We start from the raw sequence: 25,785 nt of genomic DNA on the forward strand, positions 1-25,785 counted from the left end.
TGAGGGATTTGTACGAAAACTCCAATTGACAAGGGACCAACGTCACGAACGTATTAATGTTTGTCCTTTGTTTATTATTGTCTTCACGTCCTTTGGGTGTTATTGTCTTCATGTATTAATGTGGATACACCAACGTCACCGTGAAACGTTTCATGTCAAAACACAGAGTTTTGGTATGAAACGTTTTACCCCGTCACAAAGACAAAACGAAATGCAGAACTGAAACGTCTAAGCACTAATGCACACACACACACACGTATTAATGTTTGTCCTTTGTTTGTTATTGTAGTCAAATTGGTTATGTAAGCATTATCGCACAAATATTAATGCACACACGTACGCACTAATGTGAATGTCTCCATCTATGTATTGTTATAAATTGTCCATTTTCATCTCGATAGGTTTACTGGTATACCTGGATTCAGCCATGAGCTTATCATAGCCGAGCAAGCGCCAGCGCAGGGATCAGAGCAAGTGCTAGAGCAACTGCCTGAGGGATTTATATGAAAACTCCAATTGACAAGGGACGAACGTCACGAACTTATAATGGCAATTGGGAACGTTTTGAGTGTTAAACCTGAAGCAAAGATAGATCGGCTCCTCCAGACAACTGACAACAATCTCCAAGAGATTTCTAGTATCATGGTGGCCCGGCATGGAAGGCTTTGATAGAGTATGATCCCTCCCTTAAGCTGCACGTGCATTTACTTAAAGATGGGGAAATCAGGGAAGGAATGCTTAAGGTGCATAGGAGAAATCTCTCACTCCATTGGTCACTTTTTTGCTTAGAAAAGGTCAGATCCAGCCTTTCAAGCAAAGCTACAGTATATAGAGGCCGTATGGAGAAAGAGAAGCATAGCAACGGGAAAGAGAAAGCAACGTGAAACTCCAACTCCAAGTTAGGGGTCATAGCCGCTACCACAGGTATCGTGACTCCAAGCACAGGCATCATTTCATGGAGCTGCAATGTCTGGAGAGCTCCTACCTTATTTATCTTATGACTAAATCAAATAGAGTTTGATGTCCTTTCACCACGACTGGAGGAGGGAACCTTTGCATACGCCACCAAATGCAAGGTTCATGACACAATAACTTTTTGGAACAATGGTATGTTTGCAAGGTAATAAAGACTGATGAAGTGAACGTAGGAAGAGATCATGCAGCAACCGTCGAGGCCACTGCAGTGGACATCATTCATCGTGGCATAGTTAATCCTCTTGGACTATGCCGCGATGAAAAAGAACCCATGATCATTTTCAAGCACTGGAATGGCGGTAACCTTCACAATTGCATGTGGGTATGCACCGCAGATGGCAAAAGAGCTCCCCTCAATAATTTTGTGAGTTTAGCCAGGGATCCCAATGACAAGTTGCACTTCCAAAAACATATCTTCCACATTATTATTTCCATAATGCACACAATGGAATATATGCACAGCATGATTTACTTCATAACGATTTGCATGTCGGCAATGTCTTCATTCATTTCTTGATGACAAATGATGAAGTTTATGCTGGTATCAAAAATTGGGGAAGGTCTACATGATCCTTGACATGCAAGCATGCAGTTCCCTTGAATCGAGACACTGCCCTAGCAAAGGCAAAGGCCAGACAAAATTGGCCTTGGATGGTGCCTAAGAGCCTGTGTATGCATCCACCTCCCTTCAACAAAGCATAAGATATCTTCTCCTTGGGATATATAATATCCAAATTGTGCCAAGTGTTTTCTTTCCCGCCATCTTATCCAAAGAGAGGTTTCCTGAGACACATAGAGCTTGCGTGTGAGAGAGCCACCGATGAAGACCCAAATAAAAGGACGTCGGCCTATGAGTTGGTGATGTGTTTAGTTAAATCCCCCCAATACGATGTATATCTACCTCGCCATGCTGGCCTACACCCTTTTGAGTCTTGACTAAGTCAATTGTACTTTGAAAACAAATCTAGCAATTGCGATTTGGGTATTGGTTGTGTAATGTCTCTTTAAAGTGATTCAATTTTCGATGAATGTGTAATATCTCTTTCATGTTTTTCATTTTCTGGTGAATGTCTAATGTCTCATTGATTGTCTATTGTCTCGTTGATTGTCTATTGTCTTATTGTTTGTCTATTGTCTCGGTGAATGTCCAATGTTTCTAATTGTCAGTACAAAGGTTCTCATTCTAGCTCTCTATTTTGTTTTTTCAATGTACCATGTCACATGCCGGACTTCATTGCAATGGAGGCGAATCAAGAATGGGAGGATTTAGAGGACATCCCCAATGTTACAGTTCCATTCCCAGTTCTTGCTCCGAAAGATTTAGACCACAAAGAAGCACAACCGCATCCTCAAGGACGAGGATGCAAGGATATCTAGCAGCGGACCAGAGGGTTTCGAATACGTGTAACCTCCAACAGAGGGACTTTGATGAGGCCCCCCCACTCAACTTGGAGCAATGCAAGAATCTAGTCCCTGACTCTTTTGTGTGCACATAGTTGTTTAGACTAGTGGATAGAACCTGTCAAAAGAATCCGAAATGAATGTACCCACCGAAGTTGTTAGATCTTCAACATGTGGAACTTTCTACCATTCTTTTGAAGAGATTTGTGGAGAAAACTAAAACGATTCCAAATAATCATCAAGTGCCCCTATACTTCATTCAGCAACTTTTTTGTGAGGAGTTCCTCAACAAGCAAGTCAATTGGAATGATAAGCCACCACAAGGGGGTGTGGCTCAAGGTCGCCCAGTTGATAAAAAGAGAGCAAAGATGGAGGGGAGAGAAGTACAACGAACAAAGCCTCTTGTGCTCCAACCTCATGAGCACATGAACATTCAATCTTTTATCGTCGAAGGAGTTACACTAGCAACTCAAGGTACGACAGCGCAACAACTACTGTAAGACTATGAAGCCTTGCGAAAGAGAGAATGAAGAGCTACAAAGAACCATAAGAGTGCAAGAGGCAAAGCTCTTGTGTGGTATGAAGAAAAGTATGGAGCATTGCCAGATGAATCTCAACACTTTCATTTGAACGATCTTCTTAACAGGCCCATTTCACCATCGCCTATTAACTTAGGGGATGATTAAATTTGATCCCCCTCAATTAAACATTTATAGACATTGATTCCCCTATATTAAACTTTTATAGACATTGATCCCCCTATATTAAACTTTTGTAGACATGAACTTTACTACAAATTTTGTAACTGCACCAAAATTTTGTGCGTAATGAAAAGAAGTACTTGATGTTATTTTAATTGATTCTAACTTGTGTGTATGAAAATAAAATTTTTGAAGTTCTTGGTGATCTTTAAATTGATTCTGGCTTGTGTTTAAAAATGAAAGTTTTGAAGTACTAAGTCTTGTCATTTTAATCATCTCGAAACAAAACGGAAGCTATATCATCGATCTCTGATACATGAGAGGCATTCGAGTCTATCTCTCATTCTTCTTCTTCATATTCACTTCCCCTTTCCTCGGCAATCACTTCATGTGTTTGCTTTGGAGCTATTCGTATATCTTATTCTACTACTCAGGTTGTTGCAATGGATTGGGGCTTATGTAGCAACCTCATATTGCAAAAGCAGTACACAAGTGCCGAAGCTCTTGTTGCCTTTAATCTGTTACGTCATTTGCTGTGAATAAAATTGTACACTGACCAATTTCTCTCGCAACTACCTAACAATGCAACAACGCTCAACACACGCACAACAATGTGTTGCAATTAAAATGACGTAAGTGTTTGATGGCATCCAAACACCATTCATCACCAAAGTTTTCAATTCTATTGCTAAATTGGACACACTGGTGATAAGCATCTTTACCTTCTTCACCTTGCAATAATGTGCTACACACTTCTTTGAAGTTAGCCATGACCTCACTGTTGCTAGACTGCTCATGCATTTGAAAGGCTGGATGATCTAACGCAAAGGCCGCACCATGAAGTGGAGTATGCATCATAGTCCATCTCTTTGTAGCGCAAAAAGAAATCTCCTTTCGCTCTCTTGTTGTAAGTGTTTCATGAGATTCAGTAGTTTTGATAGCTTGAGCCATCAGCCAGTACACCTTGCCCATGATGCCAAATTTATCAGTGTCAACAATGCGTAGCAACTCCACAAATGGTTTAGCTACACTTTGAATTTTTTGTACCTTACTCCAAAAAGAAGTCGAGGTCACTAAGTTGACACATCTTGTGGTAGCCATAGTATGGGCGGCATGCTTGCTTGTCCACGCCTGAAAACGTCGATCTGCCACAATTTCATGTAAAGCAACTCGAACCCACAAAAGCCTTTCTAACACATAATAGCTTGTCGCGAATCTTGTGGCGTAGAATATTTGCAAGAACTTATCACTCTTAGTACGAAAGAGTGCATAAGTAAATTGATATTCGCGAATGAATTTCACAATATGGTTAGCTTCTACAAGAGTTCGCTGAACAAAACTCATCTTTTCAATATCTTTTAACAACAAATTCAATGTCTGCGTAGCACATGGCACCCATGTAATCTTAGAATATTTCTCCTGGCACAAAATCAGGCACTATATATGCAAGGCTTTGCTCCATTGTATGCTTTACTTTATCCAAGTACTCTATGTGCATTGTAAGGTGGAATAGTAAATTTTGATCGTGCTTTTACTGTGCAAAACAACGCATCTTGAAATGCAGGGTTACGCATGACATTAAATGATATCCCACAAGCAACAAATGCTTGTGTCCACTTCAAATGCATCTCCAATGTTGCAGTTCGATCAAAGGTAGAATATAGTGGACTAGACTGTTTGCTCACACCATTACTTCATCTTAAGGCAGCAGTGCACATAGAAGGCATCGAGTGCATGTTAGAGGGTTCCCCAATTTGCAAGGAGCATTCTCTTGCTGTTGAACTGACGCATTCCCTGACGCTACTGACGCATTCACTTGTGGACATACCGCGTCCTCATCCTGACAAATGCATCCTTGAGAGCATGATTCATGTAATATGTGGCGATATTCGTTACCTTTGGTTACCACGGATATTGCCTTGGTTTTTAGTTTTGCAACATACTTATATAACTTAGTGCTAACGTTAGGTGGCAGATTAGAAAAAGATGCAACATTAACACCGACTCTGAATAGATGCTTCTTAACCCTCATTGCACTGCCATGAAATTCATGGCCACAAGACTTACACTTAACATGAGATGTGTATCTACCATGCTTCAACTCTTCTACATAGTCCCACTCAGGCCCTCGGGATCCACCCATCGTAATCTTAAGCTATTTAAAGCACAAAATGACTCATGAGTAACTTTACATCAATAAATGATCATTGATGCCATGAAATAACCTACACATCTACCATTATGCATTCTACACTTTAAAATTTCTATTTCTAATTCAGAATTCATATTGAAAAATAATTGTATACACAGATAAAGAAGCAAATACAAATAACAAGAAATATCCACGCTTATTGAATCCTACTACCCCAATGCCATTTATGAAGCTAGCTTCTAACAACGGTCTATCAACAATGTCCCACCCCTTAGACTCGAGTGTGAACTATGTTCGAACACAAGGGATTCTAGCTTTTATAATTTAATAACCTATACCCCTAGTATGAGCTATGTTCCAACGTAGGGGATTCTAGCTCCTTTAAGTAACCTAAACCCTAGTGTGAACGATGTTCCAACATAGGGGATTCTAGCTCCTTTAATTAACCTAAACCCTAGTGTGAACCATGTTCCAACACAAGGGATTCTAGCTACTTTAATTTACTTAAGCCCTAGTGTGAACAATGTTCAAACACAAGGGATTCTAACTACTTTAATTTACCTAAGCCCTAGTGTGTGAACAATGTTCCAACACAAGGAATTCTAGCTACTTTAATTGATCTAAACCCTAGTGTGAACAATCTTCAAACACAAGGGATTCTAACTAAGACTCACTAACCCTAGTGTGAACTATTTGAAACACAAGGGTCTCAACTTATCTAAATTGCTAAGTTAATAGTTCTAACTAAATTAGGTTTTTTTTTTCTTACCACAAGTGGCAAGAGGCAGATTCCTTTTGTAGGAACTCGGGGAATTGTACAGTAACAATGCAGCCCATAAGCAAGCTTATATAGCTTATAGTAATTATTTCGACAGAATTGAATTCGAACGAAAGGCATATGATAGAATACCTTTCGACAATATGGCATTCGATCGTATGACATTCGATCATATACCATATGATCGATTTGCTGGGACTAAAACATTAAGTCGACTAATGACTGACGTGGCATGGAATAATACGATCGTATTTTAAGTGTATTTGACTAAATACGTCCTTATTCATGTATAACGTATAACTTATATAACGTATAACTCGTATAACGTATAACATGTATAACGTATAACTCGTATAACGTATAATGCAACGTAGAAGAATAACTTCAATATTTAGTGACTCTTATATTTAGATGCCTCACAATACATTAGGGTTTTTGTCTCCTTGAACTTTAAGTGCATACACTACATGATAAGTTGTTTCATCTCTGACAACACTTATGAAAGCAACATATTTTTAGGTTTGTGGAGGTTTTATCATTTTATTGTCATGGTCTTATTACTAATACACTCTGTGAAAAGATGGATGCAAGTTGTTTGGATTTGGATAATTTGGCCTTGAATCTATCATTTGTATACATATTTGCAGCATAAATATGTTTACATAAACAGCCATTCAAATTTCATGTCAAGTGTGCACCTTTTGATAGAGATAGTTGAACAATTTGTTTGTGCATTGAGAGAGAGAGAGAGAGAGAGAGAGAGAGAGAGAGAGAGAGAGAGAGCTGGGGAAGGGGGAGGGAGAGGGAGAGTTATACTTCAACAAGTGTGGAGAGAGAGAGAGAGAGAGAGAGAGAGAGTTATATTTAACATGTACATCAAAGTAGAAGCCATTAGACGACTTGTCATGGGTTGTGGTTCTGGATATGCCAAAGGTTTTGATTGGTGATGTTGGGTGGCTATATCAAATCATACTCAACCATGGTAAGATGAGAAATAAGACAGATGCAACTTTGTATGAACGGCATTTTTCATGAACTCGCTATTTTTCTTGCTTCTTTTTGACGCAATTGGAAATGCAATCAGGTCCACCCTCGAAGTTGGATCTTCAATACACCCACACCTCTCCCAAGACTACGACTGGCACAGATATAGAAGCCCCTAAGCTGATTGCATTATCCAGATTTGTGAGCGAGGACGATATACCTATCTTGATGTGTTCCTACATAGGTGAGAACAATATTGTTGGAGTGTACAAGCTGCCCTCCTTCCTTCACAGAGAGGGCCGTCCTCTTCTCACCCGAGCCCATCCAGTCCCTCGAGACTGGGCCCAGTGGGCTGGCATTCTTACGTGATCGTGATGGAAGGGAATCCTAGCTGATGTTAAGAAATCTTTGTACTTAAGCCTATATAATGAGGCTCTCACTATCAGGTACTTATTTGAGCTTAGTTGCTTCAGCTTTCTTACTAAAACTTGCTTAGCTAGAGGCTCCACATTTTGTTTCATGGAGAGTAGCAAATTTGTTTTTAGGCTTTGTCCTTTCATTATCAATATTATAATCTTGTCATGTGGATCTGATTTTATAAGAGTGCCTTACATGTTGATTTATCCAATGTCCATCATTATCTTTATCAGGATGTATGACATGTCTCATGCCTGCAACTTACCATGCACTCTGCCTATACAAGTTGTTTTGGGTAATCATCTCGGGTATGAAAGTAACCAATCCAAAACTTTAAAAGTCTAGAAAGTTTCTAGATGGTAACTCAAGTTTTTGATTTTGTTACCAAGGGTAATTTCTAAGAAATTTCAAATTTATACTATGGGCCGACGTCGTCAAAGGACTATATTGGGACACGTAGGCGTAGAGAGAGACGGAAAAGATAGGAATCGCCACTCGGCAGTCTTGTCAATTTAAACTTTCATAGGCTTGTACTAAATACATCGAATCAAACGCCGCCGCCCCGCAGCGTCAAGGTAATGAATCTCGTCTCGTACCCTATTCGAATCTCTCACAATTTTTATTGCACGGGTCCTCTGAGTACAGCTTGCACGGCCTCCCATAGGAGTGAGGGCTTGCTGTCGTAGTGGTCAGCATAACTGTGGGTGAAGCAAAGCGTTCTCTTACTTGCAGATTGGTGCTAGAGGTAAGATCTGCACTGCTACTTCAATGTCGATGTATTTGCAAGAAAGGCATGCTTGGCCCGGGTAAACTTGCAGTCTGTCGATAAAAGACCAAGTTTTTCTTTCTTTTCATCTTCTCTTTCTTTGTGCCCGCCTCTGTGTGTGTGCGTGCGATGCAAGCCTGCTTTTTCAACTATTTTGCCGAGTTTAGCCCTCGGCAGCTCACACATACAGATCTTTTGGTTTTTACTGGTCTGTTTTTTCCAGCCGGCAAGGATGGTGCATCGGAAGATCAAGATCACAAGGATCAACACGCGGTTGGTGACATTGTCGGAGCTGTTGAAGAAGGCCCACGATCTCTCCGTTGTTCTGTGTGATGCCGAGGTCGCTGCCATAAGCTCTTCCAGTTTGCAAGCCCCAGGTCAGAACACAAGCTATGGCCTAACTGACCTTAAATATTTGGGCTTTCATTTTTGTGTACCTTGAAAATTGCAAAATTTTTACGCAGCCTTTCTTGTGCCTGGCAAGATTTACTAATATTAAATTCTTGATTCAGCCCAGCCGGTCTTAAGAAAAGCAAACAATCCCTTTCTTGACCACAACAGATGCCGACTCAACTTCTTGCTTGCCATGAGACGACAACCACCATCATGCCATCTCGATTCTGTTGTGGAGCCATGTTGCCTTGCTCTGGTACGCTTGCCCGTCTCCGGAGCCGCGTCACCACACGACCTCTCCTCTGTTGCTCAGCTGAGCTACACGACCTTTTGCTTGCCAATCAAGTGCTCTCATATTGGTTGAAAGTAGGTAGGTGTCGTCATAGAAGAACAGAAGGCAGGGCTGACGTTGTGGTGGGTTGTCATTGCGGGTTGCAAGTAGGCGTGGTGGACATGCCCTAGCTTATGGTTTTTCGCAAGAACGACCCTTGAACAAAGATAAAATGTGTTGGCTTTATTAAGTTGGTTGCATCTTATCAACTGATTGTTGGTGAATTATACAAGTTAGTTAAGGACAATGTCTTAAGAAGCGGGAAGATGAATTTGTCACAATATTAGATGAAGCATACTTAGGAATAGTTGGAGGACACTTCGCTTGGGGAAATTACAGATCGCAAGGTGCTTCAAGCGGGACTATAGTGGGCAACGTTATTCAGGGACGCCATGGAGTTTGTAAAAAGATGCGAAGAGTATCAATGATTTGCTATTCCGTAACAAAGAGATAGGATGTCATTTATCCCTGTTATTGTAAGACAACCTCTTGAGAAATGGAGAATTGATTTTGTTGGACCTATTAGTCTAGTCACGCATTCATCACAAGCTCGATATGTGATCGTGGCCATAGACTATTTTACGAAATGGACAGAAGCCAGAGTGTCTAAGCGAGTTGATGCACGAACACGGCTAAGTTCTTATATGAATAAATCATTTCAACTTTCGACTGTCCATTAGAATTAGTCAGTGATCATGCTTCACACTTCATTAATGAGGTGATTGATCACTTATTTATTGTTGGATGTCTTGTAGTCCATAGGAGGTCATCTCTTTATTATCCACAGGCAAATGGTCAAGCGTAGAGTACAAATAAGACATTATATACTATCTTTAAAAAAACATTAGAAGCAAGTTATACGGATTGGGATCATAAGCTAGTTGTAACTCTATGGGCATATTGAACATCGTATAAGGTAGTGATGGGATATACTTCCTTCCGTCTCGCTTGCGGTATTGAGGCAATAATGCCTATGGAGTACTTAGTTATAAGCCTATGAACTGCAATGTAAGAACGATTAACAGAGAATGTATTAGCCGAAAGGTTGGTTGACTAAGAGAAACTTAACCAATTGCATCACATGGTCTTATGGTCAAAAAATTACGAAAGAAGCGTTGGTTTGATAATAACTTGAAACAAAAAGAACTAAAAATGGGAGACTTGTCTTTATGTATGCTGTCAGAAGCACACAAAAAAAAAAACTCTAGTACAAAGGATTAAGACCCTTTCGAGTATCCAAAATCACATCCCCCACACCAAGGGGTCAGGAGGGCCCCATGTGCACTAGCCCTAGAAAGAATCGGGCAGGCAGTTAGCCGACACGGCCCTAGGCCTTGCCCAACTAGTCAACTTGTGTGGGGGCAGCCCCACACTAGCATGGCTACCCACCAGCCTCTGGACACCATCTAGTCCATGCGTAAGGCTAGATAGCCTCTATCCAGTGTGGAACGATGGCAAAAAAGGTGCATGAAATGCTATTTTTACCTAGTCATGAGAATATTCAGCAGCCTGGCTTATATTGCCGACTAGCATCAGTAGAGGGAATAAAAAGCCCAGCCATAATTCAATTTGGGCATCTCATTATTCATGACAAGTTGTTGCATTCCAAGGGCCAAGATAGCCAAGGGGAGTGCTACAACCAAGGTGAAAAGTGCAAGTCAAAAGTCAATATTTATTTTCAGATTTACATCATTCTAATAAAGTAAATACACCATTCGTGGTGGGGGCCTTATAGAGGGTATTTGGGACCCAATACTATGTCCTCTCTCTCTCTCTCTCTCTCTTTTTCTCTCTCTTTCTCTCTCTCTCTCTATTTTGTGCACATCTACTTGATTGCTGAATTTTGAGCATTGACGTTATCTATTCTATCCGCATGCTACAAGTGCATGCATGAGTGGCTCCCAAACCTATATATTTATTAATGCAAGGAGCCTATCAAAATCCAAGCCTCAATTAATAAAAGGGTTATGAGATAAGAGGCTACAAGTGAGAAAATATTAAAAAAAATTATAGAACATGTATGCGAGCAAGAAAGAAGTGAATAGACTCATGGAACAAAGGGAGATGTCTTTGCTATAATGATAGGGGATGTGAAGGAGGACTATGCATTTATTGATGCAAGTAATGTATCAAAATCAATCCTAAATTAATAAAAGGGCTATGAAGACTAGAAAAGAAGTTTTTTATGTGTCAATTTAGTGATGATTACACATAGCTTTGTGTCTCCCAATGTTGTCAAATAATTGAGCACAATAAATTGCTATCATAATCTAAACACAGAATCTTAATGGTAGAAAATGCATATTGGAAGAAACATACTTGTAGGGGTTATGTGAGTATGTCATTTTGCATGTGGGCTTACAACTAAAGTTTATTCTCATGAATTTCCTCTCAAAAAGTATGATATAGTTCTAGGGATGCACTTCTTGGAGCCACAAAAATTCTAAGCTATAAGAAGAGGGTCATCTTAGTAGGGAGACACCAATAGAAAGTATTTCTTATAGGGAGAGAAACAACACATAGAGGTTATAATCAACCTTAAACAATAAGAGGCCATTGCCAAGATGTATATGTATATAGGCTTGCAAATGTAAATTTTTAATGAACTTGATAGTATAGAAGTATTAGGTACAGGTAATACTTCTCTATAACTTATTCAAAACTTTTAATTTTAGGTCATGTTTTTGAAGCTAAAATTTTGCATGTAAAATAGCCCCACACTTTTGGAGACCTCCTAAATATCCTTTAGGGAAAGTATTAGCTCACATTATTTCTCTTGGTGAGCGAAAGCCCATACAAAGTGTTATCATTTGTATTCATAGAGCAAGGGTGATAAGAATCCTTTGTTGCAAGAGTTTCTAGATTTTTTTCTTAATTGAGTACTCTACAAATGCTCTTCTGCATGTATTTATGAGAGTAAATAAGCACTTGTAAAATCTCATTGCACTTGAGGGTACCTTATTTATATGTACAACAAAGATGAGGAGAAAGCCCTTACTGCATAGTGTGTGACAATGAGATCATTTTAACATCGAAGAGGCTTCCTTGTTTCCTATAAGACCCAACAAACAATCAATCATTACTTAAAATAAGAATAAAGATGAGGGGGGGTACACAAAATCCTTATACATAGAGCTCTTAATCATTAGATTTTATACATAGAACTTTTATGTATAAGAATTCTATGCATTGATATGATGTTTAGAGATCTTATGCATTACATTTCATAGACGTAATTTATAAGAGTTATTATGCATTACATTTAAGGATACACAGAAATGGAAGCTGGATTAACACAATACAAAGCACTGAATTATAGAAATAAGTGGATATTACTTCTTGCAAAACTTGATTACAAATTGATGGTGTCTGCCCACCACCCATGTGCTTTGGGTAAGGATATTTGATGTCGATATAGGCAGACTCTAGATGGAAAATATCTTGCTTACAAGAGTGCTTGAACACAATGAGCTTGATGACTATGGATTTCCACAAATCCCCCCATATATACTACCCCATATGGTAGGTTGGTTTTTTTCAAACCCTACGCACGACCACATGTATCCACCAACAAGATGTACTATGAACTATGAAGTATCAAGTGTGAACTATGAAGTATGCACTTTACATAACCCAAGAGCAATGTCTCCTTGGTTTGCTATCCAATATCCAAATAATGCGGTCACTTAGTTTGCACAAGCATTCATCGTACTTGGTAGAGTGCCAAGTCTACATAAGTCATCTCCTAACAATCTAGACAAACTTGGCCACCATCTATTAGAAAATATATGATCTAGCATCCATCCTTAGTGAGAAACCCTTAGTGGTACCATAGAATAAATGGTCTAAGGTTAGAAGACCCTTTTTTTACTTGATATTGTGTGTAGGTGAAATAGGTAACTCCTTGATTCTTTTAGGTGAGTCATGTGAGAGATCTTAGGGGAGGTGGAGTGATTCTAGTCCTCAAGGTGCCACCCTCTCATGAGCCTATATAAACAAGGTATTCTACTCATTCACTAGAGAGCTATGAGGAGAGAGTAGAGTCCGTACTTTGTGTACTTGGTTAGTGCTTAATATACTAAGTGGTCCTTTGTGGAGATACTCCCTTCATTAGCATGTATTTATGGTTATGCGTAAGTGGCAACTCTTGAACAGATTCCATTGCTAATTGGTCATATCTCATCTTAATCTAAGTGATTTCACGTGTTGCTTCATTGGTGTGAGTTATCTTATGTGGTAATCATCTCCATTGTGTGATTCATTTGCCAAGCTTAAGCTCACATCATGTCTTTTAACATGGTATCAGAGCTCCTTTCAATAGGAGCGTAGCCCTTTATGTGTTGATAGGATACATCTACATGGTTGTGGGTGTATGTGTGATTTGTTCACAAGCATCCTCTCTTATCATCACTAAGTGATCATCATTAAGTGGTATTTTTAGTGAGAGATTCATTGTTTTCATTTGTTGCATTTGAGGGTTGATTCTTGCTTCTTAGAGTGGAACTTTGAAGCATCAAGAAGGCCAACAACCTTAACATCTTAGTGAGCATTGTTTTGTGACATGCATTTCCCTTTATGCTTGTGTAAGTGGCATACATAGGAGTGAGGGAGGAAAAGAATTATGGTTCTTTAGTCTCTTCTTAATAATGAGTGGTACATTGAGAGAGAGAGAGGTAAGTCTCTTCATTCTGTGTGTGAGGTTGAGGGAAAAGAAAGTCTTCCAAAATTTGTTTGAGATAAATTCATTCTGTGTGATAATCAATTGTGTGTGTGCTACATAAGTAGCAAAAGGGTAACCTATATAGCTTCTCATGGTGGTCATCAAGCTCTCTGTTATCTAGGCAGTTCGTTCCCTAGCGTAGCAGCAAAGTATTTTGGGAAAAAGAATGGCAACCTTGGTAATGGAATTGGGTGGAGAAACTTTAAATCTCTTTTGTGGCAAAATCTGTGTGAGGGGTACCACACATAAGGTGGCCAAAAGTTATAGTTATGTGTGAGCAGCAATTTCAGAAAATTTGTGCGGCAAAAAGCAACAAAGCTAGAATCTATGTGGGTAGGAGCCATCACATTCAACTATGTGTGGGTAGTAGCCATCGTCATTCAACTATGTGTGCATTACATTGGGCATTGGGAACTATAGCCTAGGTGGTAGCCATAGCCCTTGATCAAGTGTTCAATCTTGTTTTTCTATGGCCCTCAAAGCTTCTCTCTTTTCGCACCATGTGTGCAATGAACAATGAGTACAGTGTGTAAAGCAACCAATGCAAAACCAATAGCTTTGTGTGTGAGGCTCTTCCTCTGTGTGACTATAATAAAATTCTTTTGAGAAATGTTGCTTCAAATAGTGTACAACACACAACCAAGAGCTTCAGCTCTATGTGAGCAATATCTAGCAAGAGAGGAATCTCTGTAAAGGAAGTGCAAGGCTGAGAGAGTTGGGAAAGGTGATCTTGGTTAGAATCTCCATGTGGTGCCCTCCTCGAAGAAAGGAGGTAGCTTGGTTTTGGTGAAGGATTCAAGGAAATTTCCCTCCTTTCTCTCCTTTAGAAGAGGGAAACTGTTTTCTTTAAATTCAAATAAAAGGTTTCTAATTTTAACATTAGTGGTTTTAAGGAGGATAGTTGTAGGCTAAATCTATGTATTGAGTGTCTTTCTCAAGTTTGGCTTAAGGGGGGCAATAAGCACAACTTGTAGTCCCTAGTCTTTTTAATTATTTTTCATAGGATATATTTTAGTCTAAGATCAAATATGTAATCCACCACCAAATTCCATAAGCAATGATGTCATCCCAGAAACATATCCAGTTAGATTGAGTGTACCTCTCATGGCTATATAAGCCCTATATATAAGAAATTTTGTAACAATTCAATCAAGTCTATTTTCATTATGAATGGTTCACTTTTCTTTCCCCCTTAAATTTTAACGCCACTAAGATAGTAATAGGCCCAAGGGATTCAACATTACCCTTGATCTTCAATTCATATGCATTGATAGACAAGTTCTTTTCTCCCAGTATATGGAGCTCCTATTATAGGGTACAACATCCTTTCCTTTGTGTTTGTCTAGAATATCTTCACCAGGTTTTCAATGCCCTTAATATTCAACAATACCCTATGTGTAATCACTATTTGCACACCTAAAATACACTCCGAAGCTACAATAACTCAAGTTTAGATAGAAACAGCTCCAAACCAAAACTTCCCAAAACTGCTCATGCTCTATAACACCTAAAAGTGGCCGCATAAAGACTGAAACATGCCTAAAATGTAAATCTAGTCTTCACCAAATTTTTAGTACAAAGTACTACGCACACCAAACAGTTACCTCTGCACCTATGAAGATGACAACTCCTTAATTGAAGATATATAGCTCTTAGAGCTACCTAGGGGGTGTCATACCAAAATGAGAAGGGAAAGAGCTGATGATGCTCTTACCCATGTAGTTCTTCCTTTTCCTTCTCCTATTTCTTTGCTTGTTTCTTAGCTCCTTAGCCTAAACCAAGCTTTGATAACATGAAAATATTAGGGGAGAAGATGTTAGTATATGTTCAATGCCTACCTCTCAGCATGTATCACATTGATGTGTGGTGCACTTTTGTATGGCCCCCATTATGAGGAGAAGCCATTGTGGTGCACAGATCTTTAGTGGGAACCCCAGCTTAGATGCTGGAAGGGGTCATAGTTGTGACCTTTGATGGTTAGGAGATGATGAGGGGTACAAGCATTAGCTCTGGTCCAAAATGGTATGGGAATATTCCCTGAAATATTTCTTCGAATACTAAGTTCATCATTAGTGGGCAGTGGTCAGTGGGAACACATTATGAATACGCAAGCAAGCGGGTGAGCCGCGTCAATGCAGCATATCCACCCACGTCTTGGACACATCCACCGCACTAACTGCAACACAATAAATGGATATAGTTGGCACAAACAAAGGCATCCAATGCTTGTGAGTATATATTCCCTATACTCTCAGTACGCCCTTCATCTAGAGTCTGTCTATATTGCCATCTAAGCTCTACACTAGAGCACACGGGTGGACAACACCATCATATTATACCTATCTCTTGTTTGGTATAATCAGAACTTCAAAATTCTCTCCATTCTCTCTATTGCATTGTCTAGTGTACTTTCTCTTGCTGTATCTATTTTTGTTGTGCCATATTCTTATAGAAGAGAGAGCTTGACCTCTTACAAATCACACACAACAAGACACACACAAAGATGGAAGGCTGAAATCTTCTTCTACTTACTCCTAATAGAGGTCTACCAAAAATAAGTGAAAACAAACATAAGTACTAGAGCACCATGTACAAGCGGTCCATTACTATGAACATGCTAGGTAGATAAGCTGGCGAGATATGTATGCAATAACTTCATTTGACTAGGCGGGTGTATTCCACTTGTACAATCACTGGTAAAGATCCATTGTGTTAGCTATTAAATGCACCAGTGATATACATGTAGAACGATCACCCAAGCAGCACGTCATAAGTGTTGAGCTTGACATCTCAACAATTGTGTCTATTGGGATACTTCTTCATTAAAGGATAGTGTGGATGGATCTCTCTCCTCCACTTGATGAGGTTGTTCCTTGAGCAACACATTACGACTGAAAATTATATTCTTTGTCTTAAGGTCATATAGTTGATAACACTTTGACTCTATACTATACACTGAGAAGATACACTTTCTTCTCTTGGAATCCCACTTGGTTTTGGATAAGTCTAGAACATGCACATAATAGTCATACCCAAATGTTCTCAAATATGCAACTCAGGTTTCTTACATGAGTAAGATTCTTGAGGTTCCATGCCGTTCACTACCTTTATGTAACTCCTATTAAGGATATGTAATTATTTCCCTTTGAGCATACTCCTTAACATTCCCAACACTCTAATATCATTTTGTTATGAAATATGAGTAGTTGTTAAATCTCTCTTGATCTCATACTCCTTGTAGTAGGCATTGAACTCACTTGATTTGAATTCTCCTCCTCGATATGTTAAAAACTTCTTCACCATTTTCATGTCTCATTCTCTACCAAGTTATGCTATATTTTGAACTTTACAAAAGCGTTAGACTTATCCCAAAGAAAATACACCCATATCTTCCTACTAAAGTCATTAATCAATAAAAGAAATAGGAAGAACTACCCAATGTAGTGACCGTTGGCATTTTATTGTAGAGATCTACATGTTCAAGCTCTAGAGGAGCCTTTATAAAATTCTTACTTTCCTATGGAAATGCATGCCAATGATGCTTTCCCATCATACAAACTTCACACAAATCTGACATCTCTGAAAATGTTGGCAGATGTACCACAATCCCAAGCCTATAAAGTTCAAGGGCCTTAATCTCTCATGCTATAGCTTACTGCTATCCCCGCATTGGCTCGGGCTATATAATTTGATTTCTCATACAAGTTGTTATGTTGGATTTCTTTCCCAAAACGTCATTTCTACTAGTATCTGTGATGATTGCACCAACCTTATTAAAGAGAACCTTCAAGTCACGGTCAGCAAATAGACAATAGATTCCCCTAAGTTGATGTCTGGAACAACATAAAGGACATCGGACAACTTCTTAATCACCGTTACTAGAAAGAGAAGAAATGGTACGTGAACCCATGACTCAGCATTTGGCATCTTTTTCAATTGCTACTAGGACGGAATCCCCCATAACCTTGAGGGAGGTATAACAGTAACTAGTCATATATGAGGATGATCCATTATCGATAATCCATGAGCCATTGGATGTTGAGGAATTTTATTCTTTTATACATCTTTCTTCTATTGCCACAAATAGCTCTAATTCCACTTTATCACTATTCTTTGTGACCAAGCTTGCCACAATAGAAACACTTTACCTTCGATGTCTCCTTCTTTTGAGAAGTACTGGGGCATGTGTAAGATACCCTTGATCCACTCTTTATCCATCGTGCTCGCCCTTGCCATGCCCTGAACCAAAGAAATTACATGTCATTTTTGTAGCCCTCTAAGTTGCCAAAATTTGGTAACAAAGCAAAAAGGATGTTTGCCTTTCAATTGTGATGTGGCTCCATCATACAACACCCAATGCCACTTTAGTGAAAAACCTTATTCTTTTAGCCATTTATCATGAAGAAAAAGGAAACGTTTTGCAAATAATGTATCATGATTCATGCCTTCTTAACATCATGTGATAGCATACAATAATATGCTATATGTTAAAAAAATGGTCGCTTGACTTGAATGCTAGTGCATATATTGAATCTCATTTTTCTCTTTGAAAGAGTAATTTTTCAGCACAACAGACACTACCACATCATGTGCAAATCTCAATACAAATCTCTTAAACTATTCATCCTAACACCTATAGACAAAGTTATGCCCAATGAAACTTGTGAGGTGTGTTTGGAAAAGCAACACAAGATCCTTGCAAAGCATCTTCTTGCATACCATATCCTTATGTGTCTTCTTCATCAATTCATGTTTCCATGTCCTAGAAGATCTTAATAGACACATGCAAATCATTCTCAGCTCACTCTCATGGACACAACACCATTCTTTCAATGCCACATGCATCACAATTTCCCATTACATGTTTGTGTACATGAAAAGAAGATCCACTAGTTTTGGGACATAGTATGGATTCCCAAAGAGATGTAACAATCTTATGTGCATTCTTTTAGGACTTACAACCACGGATCCCTATCTTATCTCAACATACATGCTCCATTATGCTAAGTTGGTGATGGTGTACTTGATTGACTACATCCCTCCCCTTATAATCTTATAATTATTCCCCTCTCTGAAATAAAAGAAAGATCCTGTTTTACCCTATTTTGGCCTAGCGACAGAAAATGTCTAGAGGGAGGTAATTCAAAATTGAGATATTTTTGGATATAAAAATCCTCCTAGTGTCTAAAATGGTTTTCCCTAAAACAGATATTCAAAAAGAAATTCTCAATGTGCAATTGGAATAAATTGAAATCAGGTAAAAAGAACATTAGTCGGTAAAAAGGACCTTAGCTGCCTAAAGGTCAAGATTTTCTGAAATTTTTGAATTAAGATTCTTATGGACCAATTAGATTAATCCAAATGTAGGGAGGAGATAAATGGAAGAATAAATTTTTTTTTTCCAAAAATGAGTAAATGCTCTTAGATGGTGCATTGCTGTCTGTGCTTAGCCTCAAGAGTGAACAACCCAATCCCAACGTCACGTTGTTGGCTCTAGGGTACTGAAAACAACGACATATTGCAACGCTGATAGTCGCCTTTCATTAGAGAGGTTGTAAGGGGCTTCTGCGCCGATAGGCAAGCTGCAATGCTAACAGTAACATTTCATCAAAGATTGGACCAGGCTACTGATCATCTACCAATGCTCGCACCCATTGGGTTTGCCACGATATCCCCCAAACCGATGCTCTACGCTTGGAGCTAATCTAGCAGGCACTATTAATGCTCCCAGTTTGATTTGTAATTGTAACTGTAGCAAGAATCGCACGTTGAACAGTCTTGACCACTTGTATTGTTGCTGATCAACTTTGTTTTGCTACAAACTCAGAGCAAATCTGATTGGCTAGCTACTGACAAGAAACAGAAAGAAGAACAAGGCTATTGTTTAGCCTACACTACCAAATGTCTACACTGAGCCTAACTACCAACAATTTTAAGCCTGTGTGTTTATTATTGCTCTCTTATGCCAGTCGCACATGCATTTTCACCATTACTGTAGCCATGACATTGGGCCATTCGATGCCATGTCACCTTGTTGTGCATGCTGTATTAGAGTTTGTGTGTGTTTGAAAGTGGGAAAGAAATGCTTGCTGCTAGCCGATGAAGCAACAAAGTGAAATAATGAAGCAACACCTGTTGGCTACCGATGAAGCATTGCCGAGGTGTATCGGACAACCAACCCGGTGTGTTGCACTGTCAAATGTTTAGATCAAGAAGCATTGCAGTCTGAGTATATTCTCTCTACGTGCTGTATTGAGCCTCTTGTAAGCTATTAACATTGCAACCAAATCAATGCTTCTCTTGCAAGCTACAACCAGCCAATAGATGATTGTTTTTACTGTTTTTCTTCTTGTTACTTACTGCTTGAAATTGGACTCTTCTTGAGCTTGAGATGTGTGCTAGTTGCCTTTCTTTGTTTCCTAGAATTAGATGGGAAGCAATATACCAATCTGATCTCCACAATGTGCTTCCACAGAGATGTACATATGATTTTACAATGCAGATTTTCCCTTCTTTGCTACTAGCCAAACTTCTAACCCTTTCTTGCTATACTGGCAAAGCTCATGTCCCTTCTGTGTTGTTTGTCAGTATTGGTACTCCAGATTTGCAGTGTTCTATAATTTTGCAATTCTTTGTGTTTCTTAAATCAATGGTGTTATTCCTCTTTTCTTCTATAGATCTATAGCTTGCAAGTATGTCCTAATCTGAGAGCATCCAAGAAGCTTATGAGTATCAACAAACAGTTGCAACAAATTTTTGTTCAATAGTGCATTCATATATTATTTCATGCCTTATATACATCATCTCTAACATGCATACATCAACTTTCTACAAATTTGTTAACTTCAAACCATGGATTCCTTTTCTTGCATCAATATTCACTTACATACATCAAGATTTACATCAAACTATGTAATCTATCAAGAATTTTGCTATCTTGCAAGATTTACACTTTCTTGCACTCCAACACAACAAGATTCACTTCTGTCTATATTTCTTATGCATTTGTGACTAAATAAAACTTGATATTGAAGATTTCTTGTACAGAATGTAAAGATCTTGTACAAATTTCAAGAAAATCAACTTTCAAGTGAATACTCCTAGCACACCTGGACCCTATACCAAGTTTCCCTCTTACTTGATAGTCCGCGACCAGTGCCTAGCACACCTCCCCTCAAGTGGACAATCCTAGCACACCTGGACCCTATACCAAGTTTCCTTCTTACTTGATAGTCCGCGACCAGTGTCTCAAGTCCCTAAACTCATAGTCCTTGACACTCTCTCTCTCTATGTGTCGTCCAAGGCTACTACAAGTGCCCATGACCTTGACTAAAGTGCTCACACATACATCTACCACATGGCCTATATCATCGGTGGCTCAGAGGTGGTTTTACTCTGTTGGGGCAGGTTACATTGGGTTGTGGGGTTTCTCTTTCTCTCTCTCTCTCTCTCGCAGAGATTTTCACATGGATCCTTACTCTTTGGAGCCTTATATCTTCTCTTGTCTTCAGTCTTCTTGTTGTGGTGGCAGCTTCTCTTCACGCGTCCATGTCTTCCTTCAATACTTCGTCTAGCTCTTCCTCTCGGTGTGGATCCTCCTCTTGAAAAGAGATGTTATTCTTCTTTCATGGCTGGGGCCATAAGCTTGTCCGTCAGTTCTTGCTCCATGTGAGCAACATGTTTTAATGTATTGTTGACAGTTCTTTTGGGCTTTTGATGTTTATCTTGTGTCATTATGCAATGCAAACCCAAATCTATGCGGGAGGTCTTGCCTCTTGCCTTATTCACAAGACAAGGGTAGTGTCTGATCCCATTTTTACAATTATGTAATGTGCCCAATAAATACATAATGCATATAGCATTCATTCTTATGCACATTCCCAAATGCAACTCTGGCTATGAATAATCTTGAATTTGAGTGTGATTTGCAGGCATTAACCAAGGGGTAAATGCAAAATGATGATTACCACAAATTTATCAGCATAATTTTACCAGAAATTATATTAAATCAAGGGTAATCAATTTGTACGGAATGTTTGGAGTATCAAACCATCTCCGAATTGCAATCTCAAGTTATAGGGATCTGTATCAGATACCTAATGGTTAGTTTGAACCCTCAATTGCACCAAAATATAGTGATTAGTATTGATTAATCACTGATTAGCAAATTAATCCTTTGTTTTGTGTGCAAAAAATAGAGTATGCGGGGAGCCCAGATTTGAGGCCTTAGAGTTCAAATGAGCTCAAATCCTTTCAAGGCCATCAATAGCAATTAGTCTAGTAGAGGATTAAGCCACAAAACACAAGATTTGACCAAACATTGAATGCTTAATCTCTGTTTTACAAAGTCACCTACAGATTTGATAAAGAGCTTGGATCTCATTGTAGACTTGATCAAATCAAATTCTGACTTCACCAGCTTGTAGAGCACCCTTAAAAACCTCTAGGGCCAAGAGAAATTAGATCCATTGCATGTGATGAAGCAGATATTTCAATTTCTCCTTAGAAAAAAGGTGCCTGCAAAAACTAGCAAAAATCTAGAGCTCTAGTAGGCGGTTTGCTGCGCTAATTCGATGGGCTAGAGCACAAGTGAGTTAGCTATGTATGCCTAAAGTGGCTTGAGCTAATGTTACTCCTGGAGGGAGATCAAGTCCCTCCACTAGTTGGGGGTATAGTGGGCTACTTGAAAATAACTAAAAAAAAGTGATTATTTTCTGATCATCTACTAATCCTAATTAGTTAGATAATGGGCTCATAAACTTGATGGATTCTAGGCTAGGCTCTGATACCATGTTAAAATTACAGCAATGTGATTGGCTATGGTTGATCAAATGCTAGAATCAACATCATTAACAAAGAGATTAGACGATAATTAAGATGTGATTAGTGATTAGTGAGCAATTAACTAATAGCTTAATGTAGGCATGGATAATCAAAAACCAGCAAATTCTCATTAGGCCAATGTCTCAATTTATAGAGTTTATGTCCAAGCATCCAATCCCACTGATTTCTCTCACTCCACCTCTTTTGCTTGATTCTCTCTCCACCTCTTTTGCTTGATTCTTTCCACCTCTCCTAGAATATCTCCACACCTCCTAAATCTCCTCATGCTACCCTTTATTCTCTTCCAATAGATGCTTCTCACCTTTTCACACGAATTTACAGATTCTCTTTCACAGCCTCTAGCCAAGGGCTTGTTCCCGCACACACCCTATTCACTTGTATATTTCAACATTCTAGACACAACTACATCCTTTATCAAGACGGACGTTACGCCGCTGCCATGCTTCTCAATCCTTCACCACTCTATACAAAAGAGAGCCTTGCACATCCTTTTGAGAGCCTCTATGAAAATTTCACAGAGAGAGAGAGAGAGAGAGAGAGAGAGAGAGAGAGAGAGAGAGGTGCCAGTTAAAAGTTAAATCTAAAGATGCCTAAACACAACTTTATTATGATTAATAATGCTAATCAAAATAAAGGATTAAGCTTAATCACAATAGAGAATAATAAGAGAGAATAAAAGATTAAATTTAATCACAATAGAGAATAATAACAAGGATACTAAGAATTGGGATCTAAGGAGGCGCAGTTTGTAGTCTCCTTTAAGCTAGACGAAGGAGTTTCTCAATTCTTTGCACTTAGAATCTTCCGAAGAGAGTCTTTATGCCATGGCTTTCCTGAGGCTTTGTGTGAGGAACTCCATGGGCACTACTATTTTCAATCCATACACCATGTGGAATGGCATAAGTCTCTTTGCATTCTTGTAAGCTGTTCTGAATGCCCATAATGCTGAATGCAACTTTCTTTGTGTCCAGTCGGTCCTATTTTCATTTACCGTCTTGACCAGAATTCCTCTCAAGATTTTGTTGGTGGGTTCTGCCTGCCCATTTGCGTGTGCGTAGTAGAATGTTAATTTCTTATGTATGATCATATGTTGCTCTATCAACTTCTTAATCACTTCATTGAGGAAGTGGGTCCCTTGATCGCTGACTATATCTATTGGGCACCCAAATCTTGTCATGTTACTTTCATGAAGAAACTTTGCTACCCATTCACTAGTTTCATGAGCCTTTCACTATCCAGACTTGATAGTTCTAAGGTTCCCGTTTCAATTTTCCTGACAATTTTGAATGGGCATGTCCACCTCATCTTCAGATTTTGTGGATGATGTCCCATTCTTGATGAGAATAGGACTATGTCTCCTTCTTTGAGTTTTTTGAAATTTATGTTTTTGTCTGTCCACAGCTTTCTCCTCTTGTATACAATCTCGGTCGTCCTCCACACACTATGAAGTCTCCTTTCATGTAGATGAAAGAGTTGCTTAATTCTGTGCACTTATGAACCTTCTGGAGAGAGTCTTTCTACCACAGCTACCCTAAATCTTTTTGTGAGGAATTCCCTAGGCACTACTGCTTACAGTCCTTATACCATGTTGAATGGCATAAGTCCCATGGCATTATTGTAAGCTGTTCTAAATGCCCATAATGCTAAATGCAACTTCATGTCCATTCCGTCCTGTTTTCATTTACTGTCTTGACCAGAATTCATTTTTGTGCTGGATTTTGCTTCCCCATTTGCCTGCAGGTATTAGACTCTTGATTTCTTATGTATGATCATATGTTGCTTTGTCAGCTTCTTAATCACTTCATTGAGGAAGTGGCTCCCTTTATTGTTGACTATCTTTATTGGGCACCTAAATCTTGTCATGATAGTTTTGTAAAGAAACTTTGCTACTGACGATGTCTTACAGTCTTTTAGAGCCTTTGTTGAGATATCACGCTCAACTAGTGCTACGACATACATTGATGACCCGCCTGGGTGATAGCTTCCGCATCTACACCATTGGCATGGTTGGTGAGATTATGGGTGATATGTGGCCAGTGGGATGATAGGCTATGTAATAGCCATTTTGGATTACTAGAGACTGGCACAGAGTTATAGCGCCAGCTCATTTAGTCGAGTTCACATTATGAACCAACCCTTGTATGTTGTAGTAGTTGAATACTAACCCATATAGTGTGTACTCTTATCTTTATGTTATGTTCGTTGAGTAGAGAAGAAGAAGATAGAAGAAAATTCAGCTATCCATCTCTTTCTTGTGTCTTGCTCTCTCTGGTGTGTGTGTGTTTGCTTGCTAGGGTTTGAAGCTCTCCCTCTCCCCCACATTCTCTTTATGGTATCAGAGCATGGTTCGTGTGAGAGCTAAGGAGTCAAGCAAGAGGCAAGAACAAGCAAGGAAGGAAGCGGTACTACATGGGTAAGAGCACCATCATCTCTTTTCCCTCTTGGTTTAGGTACAACACCCCCTCAGTAGCTCAGGGAGCTACACATCTCCGATTGAGGAGCTATCTTCACGGGAGCACAGCTACAAGGTAGGTATATTGTCCTACTAGACCACATTTTTCAGCCAGATTCGCATTTTGGGTGCGTTTTACAGTCCCGTTTTGTCACTGCAAGGTATTTTCGACAATTTTGGGTGCGTTTTACGGTCCCGTTTTGTCACTGCAAGGTATTTTCGACAATTTTGGAAGATATTTTTTTCAATATGATGATTTTCTAGAGACATATGCATGAAGCATATCCTCTATAATCTGATTCATACGCTCTGTTTGCCCATCAAACTGCGGCGGATTATCAGAGAAATTCATACTCAAAGTAATTTCCTCATTGTAAACCATTCAGAATAAAGTAGGAAAACATGGCATTATAACAGCAAGAACCAGGTATCCATCGGTAGCCCGATGTACCCACGTCTGCTCATGGAATAATCGGTGTTCCAAGTTACCCATATCAACATAGAGAGTCATCAACGTCTCGATGAGTCACATATGTCCATCCATAAACCATCAGGTCTACTGTATAAATCACCTAAAGTACGGAACTAGAGAAAGAAATGCCAACAAAGGAAAAATCTAAATTTTCTTAATCCGAACACAACAAGATAAACTCGTTGAACTCTAAAGAAAGAGATTTCAACAAGTGTCTAGGGAATCCTCGGTTGCTAAGTCGTTTTGAAAGAGATCTGGTGCTCGATGTGCCGCAATCCGGGTCATCCTGCTAACGGAGTGTGCACTCAATGAGAAATGGTGTGCCATTTGTACTTCTAATTCTCATAATACCAGTGATTGTTATTATAATGGGAGGGGTCAATGAGCTAGAGGTCCCAT

At 39.2% G+C, this 25,785-nt stretch overlaps 1 protein-coding gene across 2 annotated transcripts in view; it reads right to left on the reverse strand.

Annotated features, from left to right (window-relative positions):
* Nucleotides 1-17,755: 17,755 nt before the first annotated feature.
* Nucleotides 17,756-25,785, reverse strand: part of LOC147621228 (MADS-box protein AGL72-like) — a 54,030-nt gene continuing 46,000 nt past the window's right edge. Inside the window, exon 6 of one of the 2 annotated variants that reach the window (XM_086824515.1) lies at nucleotides 17,756-17,857. The gene's annotated coding sequence lies outside the window, so the exon portion shown is untranslated. The remainder of the gene's footprint in view (nucleotides 17,858-25,785) is intronic. The other variant, XM_086824514.1, reaches the window with a different exon arrangement.

Source organism: Cibotium barometz, chromosome 30 (assembly GCF_041138505.1).
Source record: "Cibotium barometz isolate CiBa-2024 chromosome 30, ASM4113850v1, whole genome shotgun sequence".
NCBI classification, from domain to species: domain Eukaryota; kingdom Viridiplantae; phylum Streptophyta; class Polypodiopsida; order Cyatheales; family Cibotiaceae; genus Cibotium; species Cibotium barometz.